Raw genomic sequence first — 11361 nt, forward strand, 5'->3', positions numbered from 1 at the left:
AGGTAAAGTTAACATGTGTTTCTTGTGGACTCGTAGAACCTTTAGGTACAGTCTCCAGTATTAATATCTGCCTCAGCGGAGCGTGCAAAAATATCTGACACGTCCTTCCGGCCCTAGAAATAAACTCGTATCAGATTATTTATGCACGCTTGTTGTGTCAGATATTGGTGCTGGTAACTGTACGTACATATCTTGCCCTTAAGGTCTCAGTTCAATTCAGAGAGCACAAACCTGCAAAGTGATTCAATGGTGTACGTGTATGAAGTTCCCAATCCACAATTGGCCCGCGTGAACAACGACCTAAGACCTATGAGAGGAGGCTTGTGCCTTGCAGTGTACGTACAGTCACCAGCACCAATATCTGACAAAACGCGTGCATAAATATCTGATACGACTCTATTTCTAAGGCCGGAAGGACGTGTTCAGATATTTGTGGTTGTGCATATATTAATGCTGGTGACTGTACAAAGCTGTGACGATAATGATGATATTATTAGCGTAATATTGTTGTTAGCCCGAAGAATTGCGAAACTAAAGTGGCAGTGGGCGGCGCACATTGCTCGCAGGACGGATGGCCGATGGGGCCAGAATGTTCTCGAATGGCGTCCGCGGACCGGGAGACGAGCTGTCGGTAGGCCTCCAACAAGATGGAGCGACGACTTGGTTAAGATCGCGGGATCGCGGTGGATGCGGAAAGCACAAGACCGGTCTGAGTGGAGAGCCTTGAAAGAGGCCAATGTCCAGCAGTGGACGTCTTTCGGCTGACATGATGATGATGATGATGAATATTGTTGCGTCTACGTCTCTAATTTCCGGAACGTCGTTTACGTACAAACATATTGTTGCTTGAGGATGCATTATTATGCACGGCTGAGCCCTCTCGTTTTCTGGTGCAGAGGACGCCTCCTACGGTATTAGGGTACTGTCGCGGTTAAAAACCTTTCCAGTTGAAAATAATATTGCGCCAAAATTATTAACAATACTGACACTAAAGCGTAAAGGTTCCCATCCAGTTGTCGTATGCTTTGCTATGGTAACTAGCTAAGTCAAATCTTGACCTTGATATCTATATCCATACTTATTTGTTATTTATTGTTACATTATTTTGTACAACCTAAGCTAGCAACCTGTCACTATTGTACCTTTTTTGTCAAATTTAAAAACCAAAAATTGCTAAAAGTGGCTCCGAAGCGGTATCGTTTCGTCTGCTGTGCCTACCACATTTGGGGATACAGGCGTGATGTTTGTGTGTGTGTGTTATTTATTTACATTATTTTGTACAATTATGAGTTTAAATACGTAAAAAAGAAGTAACCTAAAATATCTCAACTAACTATAACAGCACCAACCTCTTTTTTTACACGGAAATAGGTTTGCTTTTGATCACAATCATGCCTGAATAAGCGAAGATGTGGATGAAATGGAGCAAGCTTGGCTAATGAATGCCCATTCGCCCTAGATTTGAAGACGGCCAGATTGTAGCGACATAGCGATCAGATCACTCTGTGGCGACTGTATTTCCGCTTCCGCTTTTATGATTGATATTGCGCATGTGCGGATTTTGACGTTGACTTTTTCATTTCGAATTGATACTGTATAAATAAATATAATTCTTTCAAAAATTAGTAATTATTCCCATAAGTGGTGACCCCGACTACGAACATGCAGGAAAAATTCGAGCAATGTATGGAACCAAGTGAAGCAGTGGTTTATCGAGTGGGTATTAAGGTTCCGCCATTTTGGCCTGACAAACCATCGCTTTGGTTTGCGCAACTAGACGGACAGTTTGCCTTATCGAATATTTACATCGGATTCGACGAAATTCTACCATGTAATTTCCGTGTTAGAGCCTAAATATGCGTCCGAAGTCGAGGACATTATTACTAAACGCCTGACGCGAATAAGTACGAGACATTGAAACAGCAGTTGACAGCTCGCTATCCGCTTCGCGAACAGAGCAACTGAAGCAATTGATGTCGCGAGAGGAGCTCGGAGACAGGAAGCCAAGCCAGTTTTTCCGTCACATCCGTAGCCAGGCGGGCCCCGACTATCCTGATGAATTTATACGGACTCTATGGTCAAGCCGATTGCCGACTTTGCTTCAAAGCATTATCGCGACGCAGGAAGACATGCCGCTAGAGAAGCTAGCATTGCTCGCGGACAAGGTACACGAGGCTACTTCGCACTGTACTGCTCATGTTGCTGCCGCTTCGACGTCGACATCACCATCGCTACCTGTGTCTGCTATCGACGAGTTAGGCCGAAAAATTGAAGCTTTGACGCAAAGATTCGATGCGATGTCAACATCGAATAAACATCGTGACACCAGAGCAAGATCGAAGTCACGTGCTAAGCGCGGCAACTCGTCCAGGAGCCGTTCCCGTGCCGGTGGCAAACGTCTCTGCTGGTACCATTTTAAATTCGCAGAAAAAGCAGCTAAATGTATCTCGCCTTGCAATTACTCAAAAAACTAGCTAGGGAGTCGCTCGAAGCGACTAGTGATTGTGCGGCTGTATCGGGTCGTATATTTGTTACTGACATTAAAACTAAGGTGCAATTTTTAGTTGATACTGGGTCTGACCTATGCGTATATCCTTTAAGCTATTTAAGTGGACAAAGGCGTCATAAAACGAATTATGAGCTTTTGGCCGCGAATAATACTGTTATTTCTACGTATGGCTGGTTGAGTTTGTCCCTGGATTTTAATTTACGCCGTGATTTTTCTTGGCGATTTGTTATTGCTGATGTGAGTAAACCGATAATAGGTGTAGATTTTTTATCCTTTTACAATTTGCTTGTTGATATTCGCAATGCGCGCCTAATTGACAGCATTACATCGCTCACATCAGTCGCTCTGGTTGCTTCTACTTGTGCCTGCCCGCAAATAAAAGTTGTTACAGGTGACTCTTCGTTCCATAAGCTGTTACAAGAGTATCCTGATATAACGCGGCCAGTTGGAACATCACAAGAACGTAAATGTAAGCACCAGACCCAACATTATATTAGGACAACTCCTGGGCCACCTGTTTACGCAAGACCCAGACGTTTAGCACCTGATCGTTTGAAGATCGCGAAACAGGAATTCGAAGAGATGGAGCGCACCGGTATCGTGCGAAGATCTGAAAGCTCATGGTCCTCTCCTCTTCACCTTGTCCCTAAAAAGGACCAAGGTTGGCGACCTTGCGGAGATTATCGAGCTCTCAATGCTCGCACGGTACCGGACAGATATCCGGTGCGCCACATTGCTGATTTTTCGCACAATTTATCAGGCTGTAAGATTTTTAGTAAGTTGGATTTAGTGCGTGCATACAATCAGATTCCTGTTGCGCCAGAGGATGTATCGAAGACAGCAATCACGACACCCTTTGGACTTTTTGAATTTCCTTACATGAGCTTCGGTTTGAGGAACGCCGCTCAAACTTTTCAAAGGTTTATGGATGAAGTCCTTAGAGGTCTGGATTACTGTTTTCCATTTATTGATGACGTACTAGTAGCTTCTGCTAATAATGTAGAGCATCAGGAACATCTACGAACGGTATTTAAACGCTTTAGCGAATACGGCATTTTACTTAACCCTAACAAATGCGTATTGGCTGTTCCGGAAATAGAGTTCCTGGGCTACATGGTTTCATCTGAGGGTACTAAGCCTATTGGTGATAGAGTCGAGGCTATTCAAAATTTTCACGCCCTAAGACAATTAGGGAGCTTAGGCGTTTTTTAGGCGCGTTAAATTTTTACAGACGTTTCGTGGCTAATGCGGCCAAGATACAAGCTCCACTCCATGGACTGCTTAGTGGTCCATCAGTGAAGAACAACAGCAGCATTGATTGGAGTCCCAGCTTGGAGGAGGCTTTCAATGCTTGTAAAACGAGTATTGCTAACGCTGCTCTTCTGGCACATCCCGATCCAACTGCTCCTTTGGCTGTTGTCACGGACGCGTCTGAATTATCTATCGGATCTGTCATACAGCAAGAAGTTCAAGGCCATTGGCAGCCGCTAGGTTTCTTTTCGAGAAAGTTAACACCAGCGCAGATCAAGTACAGTGCTTATGACCGCGAACTCCTTGCTATTTATGAATCAGTTAAATATTTTAGGTATATGTTAGAACTAAAACCGTTCTTTGTTCTTACTGACCATAAACCGATAGTATCCGCATTTAAAAAGTCTCATGATTCGTGTTCACCGCGACAATTTCGATATCTTGATTTTATATCACAGTTTACCACCGACATTCGTTATATTGCTGGTGAGGACAACGTTGTCGCGGATGCACTGTCTAGGACTGACGCCATAACAGACATACTTGACTCTGACTCTTTAGCAGCCTCTCAAGCCACGGACACAGAACTGAGAAATTTGATCAAAATCGGTTCATCCTTAAAATTGCAAAAGGTACCGTTTGGGAATACGAAACTTTTTTGCGATGTGTCCGGGCCAGTTCAACGTCCATTTATTACATCCGAATTCCGGAAGTCAATTTTTAATAGTATTCACGGACTTAGCCATCCTAGCGTTAGGACTACCGTAAAAATGGTAACTGAACGCTATGTATGGCCGGGTATTAGGAAAGATTGCAGAAACTGGGCGCGAACGTGCATTTCTTGTCAGAAATCAAAAATTTCTCGCCATGTTCATGCGCCAGTGCATGATTTTAAACTTCCTTCGGCCCGTTTTTCCCATGTCCACGTAGATCTTATAGGCCCACTTCCGATTTCTAACGGATACAAATATTGTCTTACCGCCGTTGACAGGTTTACGCGGTGGCCTGAGGCAGTTCCGCTTACGGATATTACGGCTGAAAATGTAGCCAAGGCATTTATATCTACGTGGATATCACGTTTTGGTTGCCCTGAAAAGGTGACCACAGATAGAGGTAGACAATTTGAATCTCATCTTTTCAGTAAAATTTCGTCAATCATCGGTTCACATCATCTTAAAACTACTGCGTATCATCCAGCTGCTAATGGTCTTGTTGAACGTTTCCATAGACAATTGAAGGCAGCAATTATGTGCCACGCAGACGAGAGCTGGACAGAATCTCTTCCATTGGTTCTTCTCGGTGTACGTAGTTCATGGAAGGAGGACTTGTCCGCATCATCCGCCGAACTAGTTTACGGTGAAGTGCTTAAGCTCCCTGGTGAATTTTCGAACCGACTACTGACAGACTGACGGACTATACTGATTTTTTGACTAGGTTGCGTCTTCATATGAAGAAACTTCAACCTAAGGCCGTAGCACGACATGGCTCTTCTAAAGTGTTTGTTTTTAAAGATTTGTCGACAGTATCACATGTATTTATAAGACAAGACTTTGTACGACGATCTTTGCAGCCACCTTATGCTGGCCCTTATAAAGTAGTCAGTAGAAATGATAAGTTTTTCGCCATAGACGTAGCAGGTCGAATTACTAATGTTTCGATCGATAGGCTGAAACCTGCTTATATCCTAACAGATGAACCAGGTAGCACTTCTACGTCATCTACCACTGTTCCTGCGAGAACACCTGTGGTTGTAGCAACTCCTACACCTTCTAGGACTACTCGTTCTGGTCGTCAGGTTATTTTTCCTAATTTTTATCGACCCTAAAGGTCTCCGGGGGGGCTGATGTGGCGACTGTATTTCCGCTTCCGCTTTTATCATGGATATTGCGCATGTGCGGATTTTGACGTTGACTTTTTCATTTCGAATTGATACTGTATAAATAAATATAATTCCTTTCAAAATTAGTAATTATTCCCATAACTCCTTAGCTGTCAAGATAATACAGGGCAAGCGAAAACGCTTTGTGCGAATGTTGTTGTTCTTTTAAGAAACACGAAAATTATAAGTATATAAATTCATTTTAGAATGTTTTGTGTACTTGTTACTGAAATTTCAGGATTTTTAACCGAGAACTTGCCACCTATAATAAGGTCTCAATTCTTTTGTCGGCGAAGTCAACAACGACGCATTTTCTTAAAATGTAACTTGGCTCTCATTCACATTTATGTGTTTGATGGGATGCAATTTACAAAGCAGATTAGAACAATACGAGTATTCCAAAAATGTATAAAAGGAACCATTACATACATCTTGAACAAATACAAATAATTTTAAATGCGAATATATTTTCAGGCCATACATAATAAATTTGTTTTATACTTCGAATATTTCGTGGTAGTTGCTAATAAAAAATAATTTATGGGTTTAAAGATTTTATTATGGACGAATTAAGATTTTTATTTATGAAAACTGCTGTCAACTTTTTGAAAGGATTTTGATTACTCAACCAAAACAAATCACAAACTCAAAATTTAGAAACTTTTCCCACCGATTGTACTCAAGTACTAAGTCTCGTCCCAGACATATTGGATACTCGCTGGTTGAAGAGCAAATTATATTGAAACGGGTATAAACAGTCTGGAAATATTATTACCCTGTTATATTACATGTTTATAATACAAGTTGCTCTGAACAAGTTGTAACTTGTATCTTTACAAAGATTAAAATTGTATGTATTTAGTGCATCTAAATTTTTTATTTTTATATTACAACATCTTCCAAACTTTTTCATGACTACGAGATTTCCGACTGCTCGAAGAGGGTTACGAGTGTACGTAAGTATGTGCTGTATCTATTTCTTTCAACTACATTAATTCGCCAATAAGTAGTGACAAAAGTAATGTATATTTAAAGAACCGGCCAGGGGCGAGTCGGATTCGGCACGAAGGGTTGCGTCTATCATCAACATTAGACATTAGCTTGTAAACTAGAAAAAAATCAAGTTTGACATTGCATGACTTAGTTTTTGTCTTAAATATTTATTTTATTTAATTTAATTATTTTTAAAGTGATTAGGTATAAGGGTGACACTAAAGACCCGGATATATACCGGCATGGAGTACCGACCCTGTTTTTTATGATCACGCAGATAGAAAACTGACATGAGCTTCTATGGGTGTGTACATGAAAAAACAGGGTCGGTATTTCCATGTCGGTATTATACGGGCTGGTAAAGATGTCACCCTTAAATACCTACGTAAGATCTCCAAAAATTCAACAAAAAAAACTACAAGCAAAGCTCGGTCATCCAGGTACTATCTATCATATCTAATGCGCGTGGATTGCATGGGTCATGTTCATCCGGCATAAACGAAAACCACAATGTAATGAGGGTTTTCCGACAGGCGAAATATCGCTAGATGGCGTTAGTATCGTGAGGTTCGTTTGACATTCGCGTCATGTTTGTGATCTGAAACGTCAAACGGACCTTACGATACGATACTAACACCATCTAGCGAAATTAACCATCATTCATTCATTTCATTTCATTTCATTTAGGGAATTAAGTAAAATCGCGGGATTTCATTTCAACTGCCAGACATAGTGGTTCGCACGAACGCGAGCCGCGGATGAAAAACAAGGTTTTTTTTGCCTAATTAATCATATAAACTGTGACGTTTAACTATAATTTTATCTACTAACAATAGATGATAATGGATATATGGAATTTATTATTATATAAAATTTTCAACTGGAAAAATAGTTCTTTCTATATTTCAAAATTCATCTTGTACTTAAGTCGTCCATTCAGAAATATTAGTAGTATAGTCTAAATGCAATAGTTACTTATTTATATGTATTTACTAACGCTCTACCTGAACCTACGTAGAATTACATCTTTATTTTGTGGCGAGTCAGTAGGTACAACTCTATCATTCACTATATCCATCATTGTATCATTCACTATACTATACCTAAATATACCTATACATAAACAGAAGAGGTCAGTGCTGTGTTCCTTCCTGAGATCCTATTGAAGTTAAACTTGATTTGTTTGGGAAACTCCCTTCTATACTTGAGTTAGGTCCGATACACTTACACAAGTTCCGCATTCTAAGAACCTATTTACACTGAGTAGATATAATCCTTGTGTATTTCCGAAAAACAAAAAGGCTAATCGCATTACCGTACCGATAATAATGAGACACTTTAAAGCGAATTATCTTACTCAATGAATACTTAGTTGCCTCTCTCTGTAATACAAAATCTATAATAATATGGGGGGGTAGATATATGTCTAACAAAAAAGACTATCACTAAACAACTGGACCATACTTTTACATCATCTCAGCCTATTACACGCCCCACTGCTGGGCACATGTTTCCTCTTCGAATGAGAGGGCTTTGGCAGTAATTCCCACGCGAGCCCAGTCGGATTGGGAGCTTTTTTACACGTCATTGAAATGCTTCGTATAGGTTTGTGCAGAGTTCCTGATGATCCTTTAGTTCTTGCTCCTAATACATTTTGAATGTATTTTTGCACATGCTTTTCGAAAAACTCAGAGTTGCAAGCCCGAAGTTGAACCCACAATCCTCTGCTTGAGAGGCCATAGGTCAAGCCACTAAGCTAGACCACCACGGCTTACTATTACAAGGTACTACTTCATTGTCACATATTAAGGAGTACCTCTATGTAGTCTGTGGCCAGCAGTAGAACTTGTATGGGTTGGGCTAATGTCTTCATGTTTTTATAACCTACATTGTTATCTAGCTGATAAAATTTTCAAATTGCGTTTCAAAATCGCTTTTCATTAATCTCACCACTGAAACTGGCTATTATGAAACCAGGCCCTATACCACGAAGTACAAAATTCGAACTTCGTATCTTGCCGTCCCGCTGACGCGTATATTATTTAATACGAGAGTGAGAGGGACGGTACGATACGAGCTTCGATTTAGAATTTCGTATTAGCGCCCAGTGCGCAAGAACCTTTGCCTGTAAAGTTTGCAGATTAGGTTAGTCACGTAGTAGCCACCCATTAAAAGCAGTAACGAGTACGTCTTGCCATGTGGCTGCTATTGGCCTAATTACGGTACGTTTTACACGTTCATCCGTCGCCCACTTCTGCCGCCAATAATTCCTTGTAAAGCTATTCCAACAACTCCGTGATGATATAATTCCCCGCCAAATTTCATGATTGTACCTTTGTTAATTCTTAATTTTTGGGTAGAATTTCAATCTTTGAAATTTATCTTATCAAAGGAATATTCATTTTCATAATTGCGATTCATGTCATTAGATACCGGTTTAAAAATATCTAGCTATTGAAATTACTTATTGTTGTCATTTTCTCTCACTTCGAACTATCTTCAACATTCCACTTCGAGTGTTTTCCAAAGTTTTATCATTCGAATTCACATCATCGATCGTTACTACTTATACAGACGCTCAAATAACTAAAACTAATTTGCTCCAAGTTCCACTCAGTTATTAGATAAAGAAATTTGCTCAATAACAGTAATCAATTAAAACGTTCGACAGTTCTCAAATAAACGAGCTAAAGTTGGTTTAGCAGGAATTACATGGATTATGGCGCTCCATTGAAGTCATTGTGACGGATCGGTAAGTACTTATAGCGCGGGCGCGAATTAAGGTGAATTAAATACCTATTAAACGAACGGTGAAATGAATCTTGATAACATGACGAGTACTTCGAATAAAATTCGAAGGCTCGAAGCGCTGCTCATTAGTTGCCTATTTAATTTACAGTACCAAGCATTATTTTGTAATAGGCACTCTAGTTGTACCTAATTTTCGGGCGGAAAAAAAATCTGTAGAACGCAGGAGAGTTATAGTTTAAATTATTATGAGGAGCTCATCAGTTCGCTTGCCTATTTGATTTTGGTTCATTCAGCCGTATTTTTTAGTTCTTTGTCGACACGATAAATACAAGTTGAGTGTATTAATTAGGTCCAAAAAACTATTTGTAAATTTTACCTTATAGGTGACATTTTTGCTAAAAATATTCAATCAACGAGACCGACTTGAACTTAGCGCTGCTCGCCACGAGTACAAAAATGTCAAAAAAATGAAATATAATATCGACAGCATCATAATTGGAGCCCATGAAAAAAAACCGTGAACAAATAGCCTTTATAATTTGGAACAATGGTATCAAAGCCCACAACAAATGAAGGTTTTGTTAGCATCATAAACAAAAGAAAAAAATGTACATAAGTACATATTGATGGGTGCAGAGCAGTGGAATAACCTCTTGTTTTGCTATTTCTACGTCAATACGTATAACTTTTAGTGATGATAGCTCGGCTGGCTCATATAGGTTAAAAACAACCAGAAACGTAGATACATTGTTATTATGAGTCCAGCAATAAGTGCCCGCTCTCCTTATTTTTATCTTTGAAGATTACTATAAATTTTGAAAGGCCATCTGAAAGTCGATGCCCGTATACAATCACGAAACCAGATCATAAATATTTGATAATTCAGAACACAAAAATACACGTTTATGTTTCACGTCATTCGTCTCTCATGTTCCCATAAATATACATTTAAAGGAATTTACATAATGTGTACGTAGCGCAACATAAATATCAACATGCAAATGAGAGATAAAAAATCATGTTAATCCTGCCTATGAAGTCGACCGCAATTAGCCAGGTTTTGTATTTATTCTAGATGGAAATCTAGTGGCAATTTGAAAGCCAACAGGACCCGCTTAAAAAATTGTGCTTCTGAAACTGTTTGACTGCATGGCGTTATTTATCGGATTCGGTTTGCCATGACTTAACTTTGAGTATATAACTAAAGTCGTTAGTCGCAGTAAATCATTGGCTTACAAGCAAATAGTGGCCATTAAGAAAAAACATTTTTTTATCAAGTAAATATACCTACCTACTTACGGTTAACTCTTCAGACCATACTTACCCAACCAATACCCCTTTAAAAACAGGCACATTCGCTTCATAAGACGGCATAACGTTATGACGCAAACAGCATTTAAGGGTTGCCCAACAGTTAAACAAAATGACTCGGAATTCACGAACGAGTTCCTTTAAGTTGCGCTTGTAAACGAGCCGGGTTCGGAAGCGCGTCTCTCTAAACTTAGCTACTCAATGTTTATACGAGTATGCCTATACGCATAGCGTCGGGCCACGGACAATTATTTAGTCAAATATTTTGTGAACTGTAAACAATTATTTTGCTCACACACACAACTCACACAAACCCAATTATCACTAACACCACCACACTACACTGACGCGTTTCAAACTCAACTAGTGCTCATCCTCAGGCTTTTGTCCGCCCTTTTGCTCTTTGGCTTTACGCGTCAGTGTAGTGGTGGTGGCGATAGCTGGGTTGTGTGATTTGTGTGTGTTCTTACAGTTGGAGGTGGGGAGCTGCATGAACACTCATTAGTTTACGTAGAGTAGTCAGCTATCGCGGGTGAGCAAAGTTATAATTCAATGATATTGACCTAAACAAAGTAACGCCTGATTCAATAAATTATGTGCTTTTGTTTCAAACTTCGCGATTAGCGCACTCATAATAATCACTACCACTAACAGGACTTAATCACGA

The sequence above is a fragment of the Choristoneura fumiferana genome, chromosome 7, assembly GCF_025370935.1.
Source record: "Choristoneura fumiferana chromosome 7, NRCan_CFum_1, whole genome shotgun sequence".
Classification (NCBI taxonomy): Eukaryota; Metazoa; Arthropoda; class Insecta; order Lepidoptera; family Tortricidae; genus Choristoneura; species Choristoneura fumiferana.